Source organism: Sapajus apella, unplaced genomic scaffold (assembly GCF_009761245.1).
Source record: "Sapajus apella isolate SASKATOON/1434 unplaced genomic scaffold, GSC_monkey_1.0 scaffold27, whole genome shotgun sequence".
NCBI classification, from domain to species: domain Eukaryota; kingdom Metazoa; phylum Chordata; class Mammalia; order Primates; family Cebidae; genus Sapajus; species Sapajus apella.
In genome coordinates, this window is record NW_022436967.1 from 23,724,557 (window position 1) to 23,749,846 (window position 25,290).

General features: G+C 36.6%; 1 protein-coding gene across 1 annotated transcript in view; it reads right to left on the minus strand.

The window, feature by feature from the left end:
* The window catches only part of UGT8 (UDP glycosyltransferase 8), an 82,134-nt gene extending 57,850 nt beyond the window's left edge, over positions 1-24,284 (minus strand). Inside the window, exon 1 of the mRNA XM_032292472.1 lies at positions 23,764-24,284. The gene's annotated coding sequence lies outside the window, so the exon portion shown is untranslated. The remainder of the gene's footprint in view (positions 1-23,763) is intronic.
* Between the last annotated feature and the right edge of the window lie 1,006 nt (positions 24,285-25,290).

The window sequence follows — 25,290 nt, forward strand, 5'->3', positions numbered from 1 at the left end:
TCAACTGTGTAACTGTTTACTGCTTCTAAAGTTTACACTTTTGTTCAGGAGGAAATACAAAGAATGTTAAAGGGAATAAATATTATACTCATTATTTAATCATTCATTATTTCAGACTTGTTCAATAACTTACTATGTAAGAATTATAAAAGAGAAGCAAAAGAAACATGACTAAGAACTGTGTATGAAGATAAAATTTTCTCAAATATAGTAGAGATCTAAAACTACCACAAACTCCTAGTAATAAATCCCTTCAAAGGTAAAAAAATGATTCCCAAATCCATCTGAAAAATAAAATTGTAAAACAAGCAAGAAGACATTGAAATGGAAGAATAATCAGTAGGCTTGCATTTTCAGTTACTAAAATATACGACAATATTACATTAAAACAACGTTACATTAAAATAATCCAGTAATGGTAGAAGAAAAGAGTTGGATCAATGCCAAAAAAAAAAAAAAAAAAAAAAAGCCCCAAACATGTACATATGTTTGTAATGTAGTGTATAGTATGTATTGTACATGAATATATTACACTAAACATTGACATTTCAGATCAGTGGTGAATGAGCAAACCATTCTAATAACCGGATTTGTCACTTTTTTAAGAATTTGAAAAGAAGTTAGGAACTTACTTCAAACCATGAAACAAAACAAACTTCAGACCAGTTCAAGAGTTAAATAAAATAAATAAATAAAGCTATAAAATAATGGAAATGTTGGTGAAAATGTGTAGTACTCAAGCAGGGAAGAGCTTTCTAAATCAAAATCTCAAACAACAATCTAAATGGACACTGACAGACTTGAATACATTAAAAATGTGTGGACATCAAGAGAGGAAGAAGACAAGCCAAAGATTAGGAGAAGCTATTTGGAAAAGATAGATCTGGTAAAGGAGTGTTATCCAAAACATACAAAGAACTCTTAAAACTCAACAATTTTTTTAAAACTCAATTAAAAAAAATAGGCCAAAGACCTTCACTGACACCACACCACAAAACATAGACAGATGGCAAATAAGCATATGCTCTATAACATACATCATTACGGAAATGCAAATTACAGCTGTGAGATAACATTACACATCATTAAAATGGCCAAAATCCAGAAAGCTGACATAATGCCGAAGAGGATGTGGAGTAACAGGAACTCTCATTCATTGTTAGTGGAAATGCAAAACAGTACAGCCACTTTGGAAGACAGTGTGGCTGTCAAACAAAACTAAACGTATTCTTATCACAATCCTGCAATCGTGCTCCTTGGTATTTACCCAAAGAAGCTAAAAAAAAATGTCTACATTAAAACCTGCACACAGGTGTTTATAGCAGCTTTACTAAATTGACAAAACTTGGAAACAGCAAAGTAGGTGAATTAATTAATAAACTGGTATATCAGACAATAGATTATATTCAATGCTAAAAACTTAAATGAGCTATGAAGCCATGAAAAGACATGGAGGAAACTTAAATGCATATTACTAAGTAAAAGAAGTCATTCTGAAATAGCTACGTACTATTATGTTGGCACAAAAGTAATTGTGTTTTCTTGGCCATTTCTTTTAATGGTTTTTGCCCAACCTATTATATGATTTTGTACCTAATATATGATTCAAGCTATAAAGACATTCTGGAAAAGGCAAAAATACAGAACTCACAACAAGATTATTGGCTTCCAAAGGTTAGCAGGTAAGTGAGAGATACACAGGCAAAGCACAGAGGATTTTTAGGGCAGTGAAACGGCTATGTATGATACTATAACAGTGGATATATGTCATTATACATGCATCCAAACCCATTAAATGTACAACACCAAGAATGGATACTAATATAAACTTTGGACTTTGGATGATAATGATTGGTCATTGTAGGTTCATTGATTGTAATAAATGTACCACTCCCGTGCAGAAGGTCCACAGTGCAGGAGGTTGTGCATGTGAGAAGAGGGAGTACATGGGAAATCTCTGTATTTTTTGCTCAATTTTTCTGTGAACAAAAAAACTGCTCTAAAAAATAAAATTCATTAATTTTTTTAAAAGGCTTCCATGCAAGCAGCCCACAATACTTATCTTAGAGTTTATATAATTATATCATTATCTTATTTTTGTTATATAATTCATTATAATTAGAAAAGGTAATATAATTATCTTCTATTTTAATATAATTATGTTGTTATAATAGCCAACCTGAAAAACACTCAATAAAAAGAAAATTAAAAAAAATAATACAAATAAAATATGCAGACAAATGCACCATAAATATAATGACAAATGATATTCTAGAAATACAACCTGCAACATACGTAATAGATATTCAACTTCCCTAAGCATTCTCCTGAATTCATTTAGTGCAGGAGAGGATTATTACTATTCGCAAATCTTAAAGGTATGTTAAATTCTCAACAACTGGGGATTGGTTAGACAAATTGTCATTCATTGATATAATGCTGCCACTAAAATAAACTTATAAAAAGAATATGGCATAAGGCATTCAAGATTTAATGTTGACTAGAAATTAGGATACTAAATATTATACCCCTCATGTACCACTTTGCAAAATATATACATGTGTACAATTATAGGAATGGTACTTGCCAAAATAGTAGCATTTTTCTCCGAATAGTGTGAATTATAAGGGATTTTAACTTTTTCCTTTTGTGTATTCACAAAGAAATTCACAGTGGGCATGTGTTACTCTTACTGAAAGAAAAATAAATATTATTTTAAAGTAGTATAGGATAAAAAAATACCTCATTCACAGAAACAATAAAGTGTACAACATACCTTTTACATTACCAACACAGGATATTTGTTGGCTATAACATGGCCAGACTTCCTCTGAAGTTATGTACACAGGAATATTTTCTAAATGTATAGAAACACTTTTGTTTTAATGAAAGGAAATATTATAAAACAGTTAATCCTTCCTATGTTACAAATAGATTGAATAAAATTCTTTCAAATTCCAGTGGATGATTTGTTATGTTTTGTGTGGAATTTAATCAAAATATACCTATGTTCATTGGAAAAATATAAAAAGAAGAGAGAATACATTTTTGAAAATGAAACTAATGATTTGGATTTGGGATATCCATATAAATATTAAAACATATTTTTAAATCCAGTAATTAAAAACTGAAACTAGCCCAATAATTCTACATGAAATTAATGTATCAGTGTAGGAAGCCTATTAGAATTTCCTGAATAAATATAAACATAATATACAATGAAGGAAGTACCACAAATAGATGAGGATGGAAAAACTTACTCAATTTTGTTAAATATTTACTCTAGCCTGTAATCCCAGCACTTTGGGAGGCCGAGGTGGGTGGATCACGAGGTCAAGAGATCGAGACCATCCTGGTCAACATGGTGAAACCCCATCTCTACTAAAAGTACAAAAAATTAGCTGGGCATGGTGGCGCGTGCCTGTAATCCCAGCTACTCAGGAGGCTGAGGCAGGAGAATTGCCTAAACACAGGAGGCGGAGGTTGCGGTGAGCCGAGATCGCGCCATTGCACTCCAGCCTGGGTAACATGAGTGAAACTCCGTCTCAAAAAAAAAAATTTACTCTATATTTGAAAAGAAAATGATTACATTTTTTCACCTTAATCTTTCCTTAAAGTAAATTGAAGAACATAATGTTAAAACTTTTTTAGATAAAGCCATTTAAAATGTTTAGCTTTAAAGGACTATCTGGAAAGAGAAAAAGAACTTTAAGCTAAAGCAAAGAAAACACTTTTGATTGCATAATCATTAATATTTTTGGACTATTTAGAACATCTGGAGCAGGCAGAGGTTTCCAGCTTAAAATGGCAGATTAAACACAAGCATTTCCATTCATTTTCTCCAGAAGCTCCATTGAAAATGTGAATGAAAAATATAAAAGGGAATAAATACACCATAGTTCTGAGAAGTGGTATGAGGCATTGACAGAGCTACAGTGGAATGATTGAACAAATGAACAAACTAGACTTGTCTCTTATAAAACCAGCAAGGATGTTATTTTTAGTGATAATGCTCAACTTTTGCAAAGGCACAGTGTAGTCTTAAGAAGTTGGTGAAAATATAAACTGGTGTAAATGTTCTGAAATACAACTGGCATATTATTTTATAATATTACAGAAATACCAATACGTGTGTACAAAAATGTCCACTGCATTCATAGCTGACAGCAAACAGCCAGAAACCACTATGAATCCAGCAGTAAAATTATAGAACCATCAAAAATTATGTTTTAAGATAATTTTAATATCAAAAAATACTTATAATGCTAAGATTAGAAATACAATTACATATATGACATATACATATAGGTATATATAAAGTAATTATGACAATAAAGTAAATATCAAACTGATAAGTTTAAGGTTGTCATCTTGAGCAATTTTCTTTGCTTTTCTTATATTTTTCAGGATTTTCAAAGATTTCTACCAAAAGTAGATAATTCATATAACAGTTATCAGCTGGCACATCCATGGAGCTGAAGCCTTACTCGTATCCTCCCTTTGGAGTTAAGCATCTTAAAACATCAGTTTCTATTTGCTGGTCTTCACTTACTCCCCAGATGTTTATAGTCAGCCTTTGAATCTACCACAATTCTAACGAAATTCTCATTGTTAAGGGAACTAAGGCTTCCCAATTTCCACTTATCTGTTTGGACTTCCCTTTAACACTAGCCACTAGTGATTCTATATTCATCTAAATTCTCTCTTGGCTTCTGGAATACTACTACTACTTGACTACAAGGTTTTGGCAGTAGAGTAATATACTGCCAGAATCCTGAAGAAAATTCAAAATTCGAAGAATGTACAAAAATTCGAAGGCTCTACACAAACAACTGCATATCAGTCTATCCTTTCTTCTTCCTATTAAAAATTATTTCCATGTTTGCCTTCAAGACAGAAAGCCAAAAGCATTTTAATAGGTGTGTCTACCACTTGCCATAGGGAAACCCTTTAACATTTCAGTGTGAATTAATTTGGGGAAAACAGTAAGAATATCAGGATATTGGAGGGGTACTTTACTTAAATGTTGCACATCCATAACATTCATCTGTAAAAGTGATTTCTCCAAGGCCAAAGGAAGGGTTTCTTTTTTAATTTTAATTTTTATTTTTTTTGAGACAGTCTTGCTCTGTCACCCAGGCTGGAATGCAATGGCACAATCTGAGCTCACTGCAACCTCTGCCTCCTGGGTTAAAGCAATTTTCCTGCCTCAGCCTCCTGAGTAGCTGGGATTACAGGCACACACCACAATGCCTGGCTAATTTTTGTATTTTTTTTTTAGTAGATATGGGGGTCACCATGTTGGCCAGGCTGATATCGAATTCCTGACCTTGTGATCCACCCACCTTGGCCTCCCAAAGTGCTGAGATTACAGGTGTGAGCCACCACGCCTGGCTCAAAGGAAGGGTTTTAAACCCTTAGAGCTCCAGAAAACAAATCAGATTAGTTATAATGCTCCTGTGCCTAGGTATCAATGGTTCATATATGCTGAAATTTGATACAGGAACACCCCATTATACTATTCAAATATTTTAAAGATGAAAATAGACTTTTATAAATCCCTCATAGTTCTCATTTTCCCAAAGATGCTAAAGCTAAAATACCAGAGTTTAATATTGTACATGACTCCTGGTTACGTCACTTTTTTTTTTTTTTTTTTGAATACATTAACTCTCTTTAATTTTTAAGTTCAGGGGTACAAGTGCAAGTTTGTTACGCAGATAAACTTGTGTCATGGGGGTTTGTTGTACAGATTATTTCATCACCCAGGTATTAAGCCTAGTACTCAATTATTTTTCCTGATCCTCTCCCTCCTCCCACCCTCCACCCTTGTTATTTTTTTAAAAAGTGGGGAATCACCTTTGACTACCACTTGAAAGAATCATTTCTCTAGTTTCACTAAGTTAAGAGCTGCTCATTGTTAATAACTCTGAACTGGAAAGCATTCATGTGGATGAACCATTGAACCACATGAGAAAAAAATGACAAGCACATAAACTACGTGAAAGAAGCTAATATTTGAGAGTCTATCATCCCAGCAGCTCAGCAATTCATTATTTTAAACAAGAATTAATCAAAGTATCTTTGCATTAAATGAAAAACAAAATAAGGGCTTATGGAAAATATAAAATCATGTCTGTATATGGTGAATCATATTTAGAATATCAAAGGGGATGATTTAGTCCAAAGCAGATTATGTAATCTGAACAACTGAGGTTCTCTGTACTTTTAAGTTTCCCTGGCATTTACTGTTTTGTAGACTGCAATAATGTGAGCAAATACACCTATCAATTGCCACCAGAGGTCAAACTTTGTACTACACAGAATATTGTAAGAGAAACTTCATCTCTCTTCAAAGCACCTTCTACAAATACGCCTTGGAAAATGCCATCCGGCAAAATAATAAATATAAATTCAGTAAAATAAATATTGATTATCATTACAGATACTTTTAAATAAATATAAATTTTATCTTAAAAATGTATTTTTCTGCCTTTCCCTAGTATGACTTATGCTCCATAAAGGTAGGGATTTTAGTTAAATTTGGTAATTGCTTTATTCTCATTGCCTAACTATGTAGCAAGCACTTAATATTTACTTACTGAGTAAATGACTGCAATTGTGACTTTGAGCCACGATATATAGACGTACCACATGCATCTCCACTACCAGCCCCACTTTTTTCTTTAATTTTAAATAAATGAACCTTCTAATTATATGAATTGCCTTATTTTTGAACAAAATTATGAATAAAAAGCCTTTTCCTGAGACACTGACGTTATTTACACACCTCAACTACAGAGAAAATTTCTGGGGTAATGTATACTACAAGTGGAGGAAGAAAGTATCAAGTAAAAGTACTGATTTCATTACAGCTTCTCCTTGAATCTGGGGCCTTTCATCTTACACATTTCACATTAGTGTTACAAATGACCAAGAGAATTGCCATTATCTTCAGTAATAACAAGAATTATGAAAAGAAACTAGAACTTAGATGCCAGGCATAGGGACATGAGAGACAGCTATGGTCTTTTTTCTTTCTTCCAGTAATGGAATCCCTCCTCTACTTCAGTTTGGCTCATAGCCAAAAAGACGAAAGACAATTTTTCTCTACCTCACTAATAGCTGGTTTTAGTCATATAAATGAGTTTACTCAATGAGAGTGAGATGGAAGCAGAAGTGCTATGTGCCCTTTCTAATGTATGCTCTTGGAGGTTCACTTTTCAACTTCCTGCCAGCTGGAATGAGACATGGTAATGATTAACATCCTGGACTATACCGACAGAATTATATACCAGAAAAGGGGTAACAACAAAGACACTTCGGACCTCAGATTGTGTAACCATAACACCAGCCCTGCCTGCTTATGCCCAAATTATTGTGTATGAAGCAGATAAGCTACCTTTTCTAAGTCACTGAAACCCTAGGGGGGAACTCAGAATCCTGGTTTGCCTAGAACTGGGAGGAAGTGCTCCAGGATGTGGGACTTACAATGCTAAAACTGGGAAAGTCTTGGGCACACGGGGACAAGCTGGTCACTCTATTTCTTTGACTTAACACACAAGTGTCAATAAATAGCAGCTGTTTTTAATTGCCGCATGCCTTCCTTACATTACCTGCTTTATAAACATTATCTCATTTCATATTCATATGAAGGCAAGAAAGCAGCCACTAGTTTACAGGTAATGAGACCGAGAGGTTAAAAACTGGACAAAGATCTAGTATCTAGTAAATTAATGTACTTGTATCCCATCATGTGAAGGCAGAAAGAAAAGAAAGCTTAAAAAAAAGTGTAGCTGTGGACAAACTGGGGAAAAACCCAGCTTTATATCTACTTAGTTGTTAAACAACCCAGGTTTTAAACATGTATCTTCCATCTGCAGGCAATTCTTGGTATTCTTAAGTTATTTATGGTAGCTATTAGCAATAAAACTAGTAAAAGCAAGGAATCCCCTAAAATCACAAGGTAGAATGGGAACATATTGATTTGAGGTAGGAGAAGAAATAATTCAGAAAATTGAAGCCACCTGTGGTTGGTTAAAACTGCTACCTGAAAAAAAAAAAAAGTGTGGCACCTTTAATTAAGAGTACAATCTGTGTGAAAACCTTACACTGAGAGAACTCAGTTTGGCTGTCAGCAGTAAATAAATATAGGTAGCTCTAGATTTTCAAAATCTGCCACATTACTAAATTAACGTCTTTCATTCCATTAGAAAAATTAAAGAAACGTATTTGCATGGAAGCACACAGCTTAACTGCAGAAATAAAACCAAAAATGCTGGCTGAATGCAAAGGAAGAAGGAATTTGATTTCATTTCATACATTTAATGAAATAATCCAAAGTTCCCTGTCAGAAGTTTTTGGTAAAAATTTCTGATGCAATCACTTTTGCTTTTAAAATATTGGTTTGCCTGATAACAAAATCATTTAAAAGAGCGTGATGAAAAATATTGTATTACTATTACATTCCTTACACTATTATGTCATCTTATGAAAAATAAGATGAATAGAACTCTCTACAAGTATTACAGAGGCAGACCTTTCTTTACACACATGAAATACTGTGAAAGGAAGAAACTATTAGCAATACCACTCAAAAAATTCAATTTTGCACCTGGGACATCGCCAAGAGGAATACAAAAGAACCTCTTCTTGAAGGAAAGGTTATAAAGAAAGTTGTTGTTGCTTTTGTACGACTCCAAGCTAACTGCACTTACCACTTTTTCAACACAAGTATCTGCAGTTATCTCTTTTCAGACATCTACAGTACAGGTGGTGAAGCTGTAATGAGAAACTCAACCCTATTTACTTATCAGTGATAGCTGGCTCAGGCCCACCTGGGGAGTTTCTCTGCAAACATTAAACAGGAAGATAAGCTAAAAACAAAAATACAGAGAGAAAAGAAAAATAAGATAATAAAGAAAAATAAGTTACTAAGATAAAAAGAAAAATAAGATAATACGAATATCAACAGATCGCACTCAGTACTTATACATAGTATGTGTCCCATTAATGCTTGATGATAGTGATTAAATTTAACTATGTAAAACACAAACATATAATCACCTAATGAAGTTGTTTTCATTAATGCTTGATGATAGTAATTAAATTTAACTATATAAAACACAAACATATAATCACCTAATGAAGTTGTTTTCAAATTCCAGCATCCAGAAGAATCACCTCAGGTACTTAATAAAAATGCAGGTTCCAAAGTCACCTCAGCAAATAAGCTGTTACGGAGTGTAGGGAGAAACCCGAGACTCTGAATTTTTAGAAAGCAGCTGGAAATATTTATGCAATTCTCCCAGTGGATTGACAGATAAGGATCTAGCACTGGCAACTTACATGCAATAAGAGAAATACAGGTAATACAATGAAGGTAATATGGATCCCAACTATCAAGACCTGAACTGAAGCTCATCAATTATCCCAGGAATTTAGAAAAGCATAATGCACATAGCCCCAGATTCCCAGGAACTCAGAATAAACAATTCCAAACAACTTTTTTAATTTCTGTATACAAAGTACCAGCAGTCTCTCAAGAACACATGAATAGTTTTAATACCTAATCAGTAGTAAGGAAACATGGCAGTTTATTTCATTTACATTCTGTTTAATAGTCAACTTCCCCATTATTAGTTAATAAACAAATTCTAAGCTAATTTGAAGTAATGTGTTAGTAAAGTATTATCAAGATAGGTAATTAAAATAATGGTTAATGCATATTTAAAATGTTGAGTTTTTTTTGGACATCTATGATACTTGGTACCTTAAGACTATCTTTTCAGTTAGCTCACATTTTAAGTGGTTTAAATTATAAAGCTAATATCACTTTAAGTGACGTATAATGACAAGAGAAACAACATGATTGCAGCATGAATCTATGGATCCTCAAATCACTAGTCTTTGTCATAGGCCCAAGTCATTTAATTTATGTTCCTAATTTTCTTCACCTGTCAGGTAGGGCAATGAAATTATGTAACTTGGAATATCCCTTACTATTCTAAAACTTACTGGAAAAAAAAAAAACTGGGTTTAAGAATAGGTTTAATGAGATTGATATATTTGGTTCATAAAAAGTAGTTAAGACCAGACCAATCAATTCTAAGAAACGAAAGGAAAAGAAATAGAATTTACTTTGATTTAAAATTTTAAGTTATAGAGAATCATTAATCTGAAGACACACTTTATAGGAATACTATTAAAATATAAATTGTGGTTTGGTAGATCTAGGATGGGGTCCCACATTACTTATTTCTGAAACAAGCTCTCTAGTAATAGGGGATGCCACTAGTGCTTGGAGTACACATTGAATGAGCAAGGATTTACAGTAAAACCAAGAGGTAGAATAAAGAGTAATAAAATGATCAGTAACATGATTAAGCAAATCAGCAATACCCATAACCTATTGGAAAAGAAATTATTTTTTAATGAACCATAACACTAAAGGACAATTTGTTTAAAAAAATAAAATAACCCAATAGATCTAATGTGCAATTTTCTTAATGGACCAATATGTGGTAGGTGGGCCTATCTTTGAACACATGACTATAGTCCCACTCTGGTTGCACATAATAATCACCTGGGAAGCTTTGGAAAAATAGAGATGCCTGAAAACTTACCATCCACAATGTAGTTCAACCAAACCAGAATTTCTGAGGATGAGGCCTAGGACTAACAGTTTTTTGCTTTTTAAATCCTCCTCCCCCTCATTTCCTATAATAAAAATCAAGAAAATCTAGACTACACTTAAACGATGTCACAGCAAAATATATATATTAAAAAAAAAAAAAAACTAATTCAACCCTGTTTTCTTTAAGAAATTGAGAAATGCGTGGGTTTATCTGAATTAACAATATTTGCTGATGCCTCAATAACCAATTAGTAAGAAAATCAGACATCATGAGTTTAGGTTATAAAACTAACCAGGAAAGTATTTTAAAATATAAACTGAATTTTTCTTTTTTCCTTAAGATGATCAGAATTTTTCATTATCCGAGAAAAGTGTGAATTGACGAAATATTTGATATCATAGATAAGAGGGTCTCAAACATCAGTATGTATCACAATAACCTGTAGGGCTTGTCACAACACACACTGTGGGGCCTGCCTTCATGGCTTCTGATTTTACAGATCTAGGATGGGCCCCAAAATTTCCATTTCTAACAAATTGCCAGGTAACACTGATGCTTCTGTTACAGAAACCAAATTTAGACAATGTAAGTACAAGTTTGTAATTTTTTTTTAAATGCAATTTTCCTTTTTAATAAAGAAAGCAGTCGTATTAAAACACTTTTGTCTCGATCACATACATAGTTTTAAAATAAATATGTATATATATTTTTATATATGTATATATATTTTATATATGTATGTACAGATACATGTAGATATATATCCTACAGAATAAGATGTGGGTTTCTATTTCTGCAGTTCCCCAAGACTAGCCTCATACAGTTATCTCCATGAATCTGCATCATGTGATGAACTTTCAGCAAACATGGAAATTCCATGTTTTGATTCTGATCCCATCCTTACGCAAGTGAGAAAAGTTTCATAAATCATACAACTGAGATTATCTGAGGCTTTACATTCTGACAAGTATACATTTTCTTTAAAAAAAATACAAAAACAACGCTTTGTGTTTTCAAATGTTTTGTTAGTATTCTTTACAATTATCTTTTATTGGGATTTTAATTAGTAGAATACTGCAAGTGAATCTGGAGAACATCCAGATCAAATTTTCATCTTCTCCTCCAATGAAACACATTCACATGTGGGAGAAACAGCTTTTCAATACATTACTAGAGATTCTTAAGGCTACAGAAATGTTAGAGAATTACAAAAGATCATAGGATTGTTTCCAAACTAATTAAGGTGTTCTTTCTTCACTATCACTAGTTTAAATGTATTTTTAACATTATTAAGAGTCACAAAATACATTTTCATGTAATGTCTCAAACATGGTTTCAGGACAAAACTGCCAAGTATAACCAAAAAGCAAATCAGAACAAGAAACAAAATTCTAGGTATTTTTCCTATTCCATTCCTTGAAATTCTTCACAGGTGCACAAATAACAAACTTCCCTATTGTTTTATAGAATTCCACCATCATCACTAGGAGAAGGTTGTATTAGATAGGTTGAGTATTAGATTAAAAATAGAAGTTGTCTTAGTCCCCAGAATTGGAAAAATTTTGGGAGTTTTTGCAGAAAGAATAAATTTCTTTGATATTCCTTTACTAACAGGTTAAAATGTACAGTTTTGTGTGTTCTAAGTATCTAAGGATTATAACAGATATTCACCACAATGAGGCATGTCCAAAGAAAGTCTTTTGTATATCATTGCCATTGTCTTATAAAAATAAGATAAATACACTTAAACATTGACACTTAATATACTTGTGCCAAAATGATACAAAAATTTTTAAAAACACATATTTTCATTAAAAGATAAATTAGTCTTTGGGAGGCCGAGTGGGCGGATCACGAGGTCAAGAGATTGAGACCATCCTAGCCAACATGGTGAAACCCTGTCTCTACTAAAAATACCAAAAAAAAAAAAAAAAAAAAAAAATCAGCTGGGCATGGTGGCGTGTACCTGTAGTCCCAGCTACCTGGAGGCTGAGACGGGAGAAACGCTTAAACCCAGGAGGCAGAGGTTGCAGTGAGCCGAGATCGCACCATTGCACTCCAGCCTGACGCCTGGCGACAAAGTGTGACTCTGTCTCAAAAATAAAATAAAATTAAATTAAAATTAAAATAGATTAGTCACACTGTACAAGCTAAAGATAGGTGACTTCAAATCCCTCATTTGTAGAGAAAGTGGCCAAGTCTCCATCCATGGGATGGTTGCCTGGAATCACACAGCTAGTTCAGTTACTCACTGGCAGAGTCAGAGCTAGCATTAAGGTTTCCTGGGTCCTAATCCAGCATCCTTTGTGTGTACCATATAAACACTCTCCAAAGTTGTTACTGCCATATGTGAGATAATAGTTTGACTTTTTATTGAATTCTATGATACATGAATCAAAATAGCAATCTTTGTAAAGCTTTGGTCATGACTTTATTAAACTTTATAAAACCCTTAAATATTTAGACTATAAAAAATACGATACATCTTGGCTCTAAGGCAGAAGAGTTCTAGCATATACTAGGTTGCTTATTGAATGAATGAATTAATTAATTCTAAATGTTACAGATACTGTACAGTCCACCAGGAAATCAACATGTCTGGTTCAAAATGTCTTCCTTTCAATCTCCTTTTGGATGGAATAATAGGGGTAGAATAGGAACAGAACTGCATTTAGGTAATATTAAAATAAGCTACCTCATTTTTGCTGGCAAAAATAATGGTCAGAAAGCATAAGCCATGCAGAGCTCACATAGAGGCTGGACAAACAATCAAATCCTAGTGATGTGCAGGCGCCTACCCCATCTCCACTCTATCCATCCCTTGCCCACACAAATTTGTAAACCACTCACTAGGACCCCTCTTCTGAATTCCCTAGAAGAAGCAGGAAAATTATCTTCAGAAAAGCTGAAGGGACAGAAAAAAATTAAGGAGAGAGGATAGCCAGAGGGCCTTATTTCTGTATATTGCATATAGTTTAGAAGTTTAAAGACAAAGTATATTCCAAAGCATATCTTCAGATAGCGTCTAACTGACTAAAGGAATATAAAGACCTCTCAAATGCCTTCCAGAATTATTTAAAACTGGCAAATTAAACAGACAAACATTGCTTCTGATTAATAATCTTATCTAACTTATCTCTTCTCTTCCTTTCGCTGAGGAATTGTCTTAAAATATATTCTTTTTTTTTTTTTTTAAGAGACAAGGTCTCCCTATGTTGCCCAGGCTACAGTGCAGCAGCTATTCACAGGCATGATCTCCACAGCACACTATAGCCTGGGACTCAACTCCTGGCTTCAAGCAATTCTCCCATCTCAGCCTCCAGAGTAGCTGGGACCACCAACCTGCACCACTTCACCTGGTTTAAAATGTATTCTTACTCCAATTGCTCTGCTCAGAGGGAGACGGAAAGGGAAATATTTTGGCCAGAAGAATTCTGTGATTACCAAAGGAGGAAATAGGCACAAAGAATGAAAAAAAATATATTCTGTCTGGGCTGGTGCTTTAATTTAATTGGTATAAAAGGTCTATGGGGAAGTGGGGAACTGGACAATTAGAACACTTCCTAAGTTATCTTCCTCATGGATATAATCATTCTTTTCTCTAACTGTGGTTTCATGACATCAAGCATACTTATACTGAAATGTAAATACAAAATAAAAACTAAATGCAGTTATCACTTGATTATTTTATTAGCATTACCTAGTATTAGTTGTGAATGCACACCCATCTATTAGAAGCCCCAGGTAAATTTAAAAGAAAAACTTACTAAACCATTATAATTTTATAGTAGAGTTCCATGGATCTGTAATATAATCTTTCTATATATCAAACTTTTTTTTCTATTGTGACTAAGTAATCTAGCAATCCCTATAGGATATGTTGTTCCTATGCAGAATACCACGTTAAAAAAAATTGGGGAATGTTTCAAGTTTGAATGATGAAGTTCTGGAAAAAACAACAGATAAAAAAATCGAAATATGTATAAAAATTAGGAAACTTACCCTTATCGCCTTGTGAACAAACTAAAGATGCCATTCAATCATGTTCAAATATCTTATCTCTGATCAGTAGTGTTTGTCCAAGGAGTATGAGGAGACAAGAGACTCCACGCTCCAAGAGTTCATACTCTCCTTAGAGAGAGAATGAAACCTAATTGTTAACATCAATATATATACAAATCAAAGTCACAGAAAAGACAGAGACTGGAAAGCCACAGTCTGAGGTGGGACTTGAATGTCCAAACCTTGGGTGAGAATTTGGAAGTGCAGAGGAAAAAAAAGACAGGACATCTCAAATGGAGGGATATCCTGAAAGGAATGCCCCATTGGGTAAACAGAATAGAATCCTATTGAGTAGGAGAAAATAAATAAGGCTGATCAGAAAGCAGCTAGACAATAAAGAGCTTTGAAAGCCAGGTTAAAGATTTTGGATCCCCATGTGAAAATAAATGTCAGAGATGGTTAACTATAACACTTTCCCACCAATACTCCTAGTAAACTTCAGCCCTGCCTTGGCAAGGTGTTCCCTATTTTGGATGTAGAAGACCACAGGCATGTGAGTTTTTTGTTTGTTTTAATTAAATTCATTCTTAAATCAATACCATAGTTTCCTGCTATAACACACCCAGTTTACATAAAGCCCAGATATGATACTGAAACACTATTCCTTTCTTCTTGAGTTTTTTTTCCCTCCACTGTTTCTCCTTCCTTCTTCTCATCTTGTCCTTATCCCCTCTATCTAACTTACTTCTCCTTCCAGTTTCTCTGACTCTTAGGTTTATCGCCATTAAGATATATTCTCACAAATGTTTCTGAAGTATTTTCAAAACCAGTAGAAAACAAAGTCAGTGATTAGCATTAATATTCCTTAAAACAGTTTTATCCTGAACTCTTATCAATACATTTAACTGTTTTTCCCTGCTTTTGAATAGACTGGCAAACCTGTTTGACTAGTTTTCCCCTAAGCAAAGCTCCCCAGATTGGCTTGGTGAGAACAACTCAATAGGGAGAGCTGCACAAATGCAAAATCTATGTAAAACACAAGGACCTTCTTCATAAAGAGAACCCACAAGAAGGGCCTGCTGCCCAGCACTAACTACCTAGTCTTAGAGCAGCTCTCTCAAAGCAGGAAGACACCACCACTAAATCACTCATTCCTTTGCTAGTAAAAAACTAATAATAAATTAAAATTTAATTCTTCTTGTTGATGTCTCTCCTCTGAATAATGGATATTATGAGGATGAGGTAGAATCAGATTAAGACTTAAGTGTAGAAGTTTAAAAACTTTCAGCAGATAACACTATATTCAACTATGTTACAGAAGTGTGCCCAAGTTTGTTGTTGTTGTTATTGTGTGTGTATGTGTGTCTGCTTAAGCCCATTAGAAAAATCTGAATTTGCAAAACAGGTATTAATAAATCAGGATAGAATTTTTCCTATGATAAATCAGATGTTGATATTGCTTTAAATAGCAAAGTCCCTGTGTATATTTATAATATAATGTGCCTTAATGTCACTATCCACAAATTTTTTTCTGTAAACTATTTCTAACATACAGAAAAATATAAAGATCAACATAAACATCTGTATGCCTATCACTTAATATTTAAAAAGTATTAAATGTTTGCCCTATTTTCTTAAATTCTATAAACATGATTAAATTTATAAAAGTTGGGCTTTTATACAGTTTTTCAGGAACCTATTACAGAATATATAACATGTTTGCGCACTTGAGCCTACTTTGTAAATTCATGTGCACATTATTTAAACTTAATGTTTCACTTGGAAGAAAATTAGCCCTATAGTTTTTACTTATTAAAATAAGCTATAGTTAATGTAATAACTAAAAAGTCATGACATGGTGTCTTGAAACATTTCGAGTATTAAATTTCTTCAAAACAATTAAAAAGTACAAAATGATTTCGCTAATATTTTGTTACCTAATATTTCCAAATCAAGCAAATATTTACCAAATCAGTTATGAATGTAAATTTCTTTAATGAACTGGAATCTTTGCTGATGCATTTCTCTTATTTACATCAAGTCAATGGAAATAGATTGTACCTTCAAAATAAAATCAATATAGTGATTATTCCAAATTAACAACTTAGATAAATAGTACAAGACTATAAGCAAAGAGTATCTCTGAAATGTTCCTACTATACATCTTTCCATCTAATCGAAATGCTTTAATATTTACATAAATGTTCAGCCAGAGAATATGAACTGACCTACACTGTCCCAGAGGCCCTGCCATTCATAAACGAAAGGTACAATTTTATTTTAGCTATGCACTCCTAAATGCTATTCTGTATACGTCAATTTCAACTTGGCATCTGTTATCTCTGTAAGGCAGTGCTGAGCATGACAATACACAGTCTAAAACTGAGTTGATGAATATACAACATGGAACTAGAAGAAAGCCTAAACTGAAAATCACCTGCACGGATTACTATGCTTTACAAATAACAGGACCATAAACATGAAGGACTAAGCACAGTGGGGGAAAAAAAAAGCACTGAAACTCAACTGGAAAATAGAGAAGTGCTGATAACCAAGACTGTGGTTAGTTATTTTCAGGTAAAGAATATAATCAAATAATAAACCTACACATATAAAATTCATTTTATCTTAAAAACATGGAACATCTAATTTCATTTTATTCAGCAAATATTTATTGGGAGTCCTAAAAGCTATGTACTCTACTAAATGCTATAGAAACAAATGACAAGTGGTGAATAACAGAATATCCTATAATAGATACATTAATCTGAACTTAAAAAAAAAACAATAAACATCATTTATAACCAATTAATAACCAATATGCCTTATAACCAATTAGTAAACAATATGTACTATGTTCAATTGTTGGTTGATTCCCAAACCAGTGCACAGATGTAAACATTTTCTCAAATTACGCATTAATTACAGACGAAAAACATTCACATACATATGAAAATAAAAATCTAATTTAAAATGTTTATCTCTAACATAAAGCATCACTTCCTTCAAACAGAGAAAATCCTAGGGAAAAAGTAGGTATATTTAAATATTACCATGGTAGTCTAAATTTGAAAAAAAAAAAAAAAATCAAACCAACTTCTACAAATCAGTCCTTTTGTTATTACACAGGCTAACAATTATTTCTCACGTGTTGATTTTTAAGACCCTATGAGATATCGAAGTACATTTGGAATCATCAAATATTAAATTATACTTTGTTACGTTTTGAAATCATCTGTATTGTTTTCTGAGTTTCTTTTCAGCTACTACTAAAATGAATAATCAACATCCTTATATATAATACCTAAGGAAATGGAACACACTTAAAATACTAAGAGTACTTTAAATAAGACATTAGAAACGTGTAGGTTTAATTACTAGGTACTTTTAAACAATGTATATGCCACAAGATCCTCCAGACTGGTGGAACCATGGCTTGTCCTGAGAAACCCAACATCTCTGCAATGCTCTTGAGACAACTTCCACTCTCTCTTCAAGGACTTTGTTCAGTTAGCTCCCTCTGCTCCCTACAAAATTTTCAATGGCTGCTATTCTATTGGCTTCTAACCCAAAAAGTTAAAAGTATGATCAAGTTTTCATCTTAAAAATGTATTTTCAATCACTCTCCGTGAATTCTGAGAGCGAGTACTTGTGAAAGCAAAAATGACTAGGCAGCTTCTAATCACAAATCCAAGTCCTGGTTTCCGTAAGACAGCTAGCATTTGTTAAACACAGACCAGTAACCTTTCAGGCATTGTGCATGACAGACTTTATCTCATCTGATCCTCACAGTAGCCCTATAAAGTAGTTGCCTCTCTCCCCATCTGGTAAATGAGGAAACAAAACTAAATTGTGAGCTCAAGGTCACAGAGCTTTTCAAGGGTGGGGTGAGGGGAACAAGACAGTCTAATACCCCTCATTTTAAAACCTGACCTTCTCACTTTCTGAACTTTTCTCATTTTTCAGCTACTTTTAAAAGTTATACTCCCCTAATTTTCCTCTTGCCTCTCTTGTTCTGTACCTTCTCATTCTTCTTCATTGCTTCCTATGTTTCTCTATTCAACTCAGGTTTTAGGATCTCCCCAGGCCTCTGTTTCCCCATTAACTTTTGGTACTTACCCTGGAAAACATATCAACTTTCACTGTTTATAATGACCTATACACTGAAAACTGCTAAATGTTTCTGTGTGTCTATCCATTTATCTACCTACCTACCTAGCCCAGGACCTCTCCACCCAAAACTTATATGCAATGGTTCATTGGACACACATCTCCAATTGGATTTTCTATAAGCACTTCATGTTCTACATGTCTAAAACTGAACTCCATCACTCTTGCTCTCAAATCTGGATGTCCTTTTAAGTTTTATCCCATCTTCCTATATCACCCACTCCCAATCCTCCACCAAAGCAGTCACCAAATCTTAGAGATTCTACCACCTGAATATCATTGTAACCAAACGCTTTCTCTCATCCCACTGCCAACACTTTGGTACAAGGACCTCAACCTCTCTTACCAAGGTCACCCCAATACCTTCTAAACTACCATTCATATCTCATGTTCCTCAGATCCATCCTTCTAGATTGCCATAAGAGCTGTTTTCTTATCACATCACACCTTTGTTTAAAACAACCTTGACCTGAAAATAGTCCATTCTCCTGAGGATGGCAAACAGCCCTCCATGATCTTGCTCCTGCCTCCAGTGATTCATCTTTGATGTCACCCTCTAAGAAACCCTTGAATCTCCTGCCCCCACACAGAATTGACCACTTCGAAATCTCTGTTCAGGGTATGGTGTGTATATCTCTATCACGGCACTTACAGAACAGCCAGCACTATATTGTACGTATTGAAAATAGCCTGTTTTCAATGGGCACAGGGAGGGGAACATCACATACCAGGCCCTGTAGGGCAGTGGGGGTATAGGAGAGGGATGTGGGGACAGGAGAGAGGTAGCATTAGGAGAAATACACCTAATGTAGATAACAGGGTGATGGATGCAGAAAACCACCATGGCATGTGTATACCTATGTAACAAATCTGCACGTTCTGCACATGTACCCCAGAACTTAAAGAATAATAATAATAATAATAATAAAAGAAAATGGCCTGTTTCCTCCTTATCTCCCCCTTTTAATCCTAAAGTCCTCCTAGGGCCTTAATTGTATGCACATCCCCAGAGCACAGTGCCTGGCACAAGGTATGCTTTTAACAAATATTTGTTGAATAAAAGAATGAATGTTTATGAAATGCTTCAGATTAAAGAGATATGATTACCACTGTTTTCAAGACCAAATTAAATTAAGCCATTTTAATCAAATTTATTATGATTATGTACTTTCTCCATAAGTAGGTATGCAAAATATTTAAATAATTCACCTACCCTCAAGTATGGTTAGTAGGATTCTCAAATCATACTTCTTATTCCAGACTTCCAGGGTGGTAAAATGTTAACTACACTACATTATGGTTAGTAAGTTTCAGTGGCAGAAAGTAGTATGTAAAATATCCTAGTATATATATTCCTAAATAAAGACAATCTGGGCCTATCATTAAAAAGCAAACTTTTGGGCCGGGCACAGTGGCTCGCTCATGCCTGTAATCCCAGCACTTTGGGAGGCCAAGGTGGGCAGATCACAAAGTAAAGAGATCGAGACCATTCTGGTCAACATGGTGAAACCCTGTCTCTAGTTAAAAAAAAAAAAAAAATACAAAAATTAGCTGGGCTTGGTGGCACACACCTGTAGTCCCAGCTACTCGGGAGGCTGAGGCAGGAGAATCGCTTGAACTCAGGAGGCGGAGGTTGCAGTGAGCTGAGATCATGCCACTGCACTTCAGCCTGGGCAACAAGACCAAAACACCTTCTCAAACAAAAAAAAAGTAAACTTTTTTAAAGAGCTGCTTCAGTTTCTCAGAAACACTAAGATTTTCCAGAAGACTGAACTGTCTGAAATTAAGACACCCTCCTAAAGATCTCATACACAAATTTTTCTATAAAAAGTACATTAAAACCTTTTATATAGAGGCTACCCTTCCGGAAACCTAAACATTTCAGCTCTCAGTCCAGACTGCAAATAAAGCATGTGAAAAGAAACTATCTGTCACAAATTCTACAGGCTTTATACTCAAGTAAGAGCCCACACCATTTAATGGAAAAAAAGACAACAGATAATATAGCAGCAGGGCCCGCTCACAGTCTGACAGCAGCAGAAAGTGATAGCTGATAACAGAAAGAGAACCCAGAAAAAAACATAAAAAGAAGAATGGTACTTCTGTCTCCATTCTAGTATTTCAACCCAGCAGGCTGAGACCATTTACTATAAACAAAAACAGCTCTATACACCTCAGCGAATAGCACTATTCAATTCTTTATGAATTCATAAAGACAGCCCAATAAGAAAGAATAACTTATATCCAATATCCTCCAAGGGAACAAGGAAGACAGTAAGATTTAGAAAGTGTTTGTATGTTATAATGTCTCATTTTTTTTTTAAGTTTCAATAATTAACGGTGTGAAGTCATCTACCTAGAAAATGTTCTTATGTAAATAAGTACCAATGCAGGTGAAGTCAAATAAATAAGACATTATATCTTGTATAAATAATCAAAAGTTCTCACTCTCTAAGTATATCTTAGAAATTCCCAGGTGTATGTTGGAAAATGTAATATGAATTAAAAAGCAATAAATTAATATTATTTGATAAACAGGAACATGATTTTAAAAACGATTTGAGAAATGAAGGTGGGATTTTTAGCAATATTTAAAAGGTAATAAAGCTGACAGTTGTTCATAAGGTGCAATAAAATGTTTTAATTTAAATTAAATTATTGGGAAATGTTAACTGTCAAAATCTCTAAACAAAAAGTAGGTTTTATCCCAAAAAAATGGTTATAAGCATCTTTATTTACTGCATTGGTTTATTTATTCTAAGATGCGTACCAAATTTAAATACAACAAGCATAATCCTCTGGAAATCTTAGATTTAAAAAGTTTGAATTTCTATAGTACTATTATCTGGAAATAGACGTATACTTTCTGCTCAGGTATGCCCAACCTCCTAATAGAGTATCAAGCTTTTACTAAATATCAGGGAACTATGCTTTATTGTAGTTTTCAAAGATTCGTATAATATTAAGTCACACAACACTAGATGTCAACTTAACCTTGTAGGTGGCAGGAAATTCATACAATACTAGAGTGTTTTTCTTTGGCTTATCTAGAATAGTTGCTCAACAGAGACACATTCCTAAAGCAAAACCTCAAACCACCAAGAGATAGTTTTTATAGGAGAAAACTAAGCTGACCAAAATTTAATTCAATCAACACGAAGTTCTGGTCTCCTTTATCATGTAATACTGAGGTGCATGACTCGTTAATTTTAAAATCTCCTGGGGTCGAAGTGCGGTTACTCTTAACACTATTAAAATATCCATTAAAGATAACTATTGGGTACTGGGTTTAATAACTGGGTGATGAAATAATATGTACAAAAACCCCCGTGACATGTATTTACCTACGTAACAACCCGTCACATGTAGCCCAAACCCTAAAATAAAAGTTTAAAAACAAGAAAAGAGTAAAAGGCACTTTCTATCCTTCTTTCAAATGATCATTTTTTTCTAAGGATACGTCAGAAGCACACAAATTCCGAGTGCATATAGATGTTTTTCAACATGAAATTATCAGAAATAGTAACAACAACAACTTGGCATCTAGCCAAACTGCCTAACATTCACGTCATTGATCCTGAAAAACTGGTAGTACAAGGTGACAGCCGGAGGGGACTGAAGATTTTTAGAGTAGTGTGGTTTTTTTCTGATTTTTACCAATGGGACCCACCAGAAACAAAAGACTGTATCGTCATTGCTAACACTGGCTCTTAATAAAGGTGATTCTCCGGAGCATGCCTGGTTTGATACCGCCACCCACCCCTTCCCTTGGCGACATTCGCTGCTGAGAACGCCTAGTTAGCGCAATCCCGCCCTTCGCGTTAGTTCTCAGGACTCTCTCAGAAGTTCTCTACCTTCTCTCCTCTCCTCCCCGCCTGGATGCTGAAAGGGGATGAGAACTCGCGGTACAAGGTACAAAGGCTATTCCTTCTCTAAGGAAATGCTGCACTATGGCACATCAGCGGTACTCAATTTTATAAACCCGCAATTAAACAGTGAGTTCAATTAAACCAGTGAGTTTGCATATACAGAATGGGTACCCTGCCCGCCTCCTCGGATTGTCCTTTTGCCCCGAATCACTGCATCTACTTGCACTCTCCGATTCGGTTTGCCTCCTTCAAATCCAAAACACACCTCCCAGGCCCCCTCGCCGCTCCTCCAGTCCGGGGAAGGCGCCCTTCTTTCTGCCAGCAGAGCGTCCTTCTCTCCCCGCCCGCAGGCGCTCACCTCTTCTCTAATCCAGGGGGCCCGCACAGGCTCCTCTAATGCAAGGGCACCTCGTACCATTCCCAGATGGGCGCGGGGACCCGTGAAACCCTGCCACCCCTGTACACTATCCATTGTTGGGGGTCGCTCGGGCACGCGGAAACGGCGGGCCCTGAAAGGTCTCAGCAAGCGTGTACAGCCCCGAGACACTCCCCACCCCCAACACCTCCCGCTGCCATTCCTCCAGAGGAGGAAGACGGAGTAAAGGGGAGTTGGAGAGGTGAGAGGTCCCGAAGTACCTCCTGGTCCCCCATCTCTATCCCTGCCCTGGCAGCTGACTCCAGCCTCGGGACTCCGCGGTGCCCATCCCCTCAGGGGTCAAGTACAAGGTCCTCTGCCGAATCACCTCCCTCTTTTGCCCTCCCTCTGCCTTGAGCGCACAAACGCGAGAGGACCCTCGAACGGATGCCATATGGGAGAAACAGGATTGCAGGCGCTATCAGCGGCCAGCCTAAAAAGATCTCCTCACACTCCCTCAACCTCTGGCCTTTCTCCCTACTCCGCCAGCCCCCACTGTCCACTCCTAACTTCCTCAGCCCAACCCCATCTGCGCTTTCTGATTCCTATCCTCCGCCCCTGGATCGCAGCCATTCGCCCGGCACTCACCTCAGGGAGCAAACAACGCCCCTCTCCTCCTCCCAGCCCGCCCCCCGTCCGCCCGCTGGAACGGCGTGGTCCCTCCGCTCACCTCGTCTCTTGGCTGCCCCGCGCGAGTTTGAGAGGGTCTCTGCCGCGTAATTGTATCCGGGGCAGAACGCCCAGTGTTTGTGCGCTGAATCAGGTATCGCCGCCTTCGGTGGTTCGGGGGTGTAAGGGAGCCTTCAGAGTTAGCTTGTTGGCTTAGAGGGCTCTCCGGTTTCACAGTTGATAGCAATGCTTTGACCGTGTCCTCCCTCGGGTCCGCAGCGCGCCGCCTGCTCGTCCTCAGCTCCCCGCGGGCGGCCAGGCCCCCCGCCCCCTAGCCGCGCCCCGCCCCGCGCGCGGCGAGCAGAGATGTTGCGCGCTGCTGTCCTTCAGCGCTTGGCTCAGCGGGGCACAACAGGGGCCGCCACGCGCTCAGCCTTGCATCACTTGCGGTGGGCTGCGAGCGCCTCCAGCTCCCCCGGCTGGGGCATGGATGCAGATGCGCCTTTTTACCACGCGCTCGCGGGCTGCGCGAGGGGCAGTGCTCCGGGACCCAGCCACTCGCCGGCTGAGCACGCCTGGCTTGCAGCTGGGACTTCAGGGAGCACTCTGAGCGCTTGAATTGCGAACTCCGGCACCCGCACGTGGCCCCACCCACTGTTTCCTCTCTACGAGGCGTGTTCCACGCCCTTCTGCCACCACCCACCTAGCCCCTGTACCCGCCTTTTTGTTTTGTTCTAAGAGGGAGTCTCGCTCTGTCGCCAGGCTCGAGTGCACTGGCGTGATCTTGGCTCACTGTACCCTCCGCCTCCCGGGTTCAAGGGATTCTCCTGCCTCAGCCTCCTGAGTAGCTGGGATTACAGGCGCGCCCCACCACGCCCAACTAATTTTTCTATTTTTTTGGTAGAGACGGGATTTCACCATGTTGGCCAGGATGGTCTCGATTTCTTGACCTCATGATCCGCCCGCCTCGGCCTCCCAAAGTGCTGGGGTTACAGGCTTGAGCCACCGCGCTGGCCTGTGCCTGCCTCTTATCAAGGTAGCGCAGTATTGATATCGCGCCTTTTCTCACCTTCCTATCTTTCCTGTCTCACTCCTGCTGAATCCATTCAAACTTTTGAATGGAGTGGATGGAGGAGATCGTAAAATAAAGAGGGGGATGCTTAGGTGAGCAGGCACCTGTACTGCCGCCAACCTAGGCAGCAATTCTGGCTCCCTTGAAACGGAAAGCCTTTAAAAAAAAAGCGAGTTTGGGGATCTCGAAATAAAATAAATTTGGTTGCTGGGCTCAATAACATCCCTCCTCTCAGGCTCCTGCTGAAAGGGCCATTCATCTTTTGCCTGGTTGAGCCTGTGGCGACTTTATTCTGACGAATCTGTGTTTGCCAGCTGCATAACCTTGCCAAGTTGGCGTCTTGTCCAGCAAGCGACTGTGCCCAAGGGCTGCTGGAGCAGCCTCTCTGTGGCACCTCAGACCTGAGGGGCCGAGTGACTTTGAAATCCTGAGGTAGATTGTGAGTTTCATAGAAACCCAGAAAGTCTAAAAGTGTACGTGTGTGAGATTTTATATATATATATATATATGTATGTG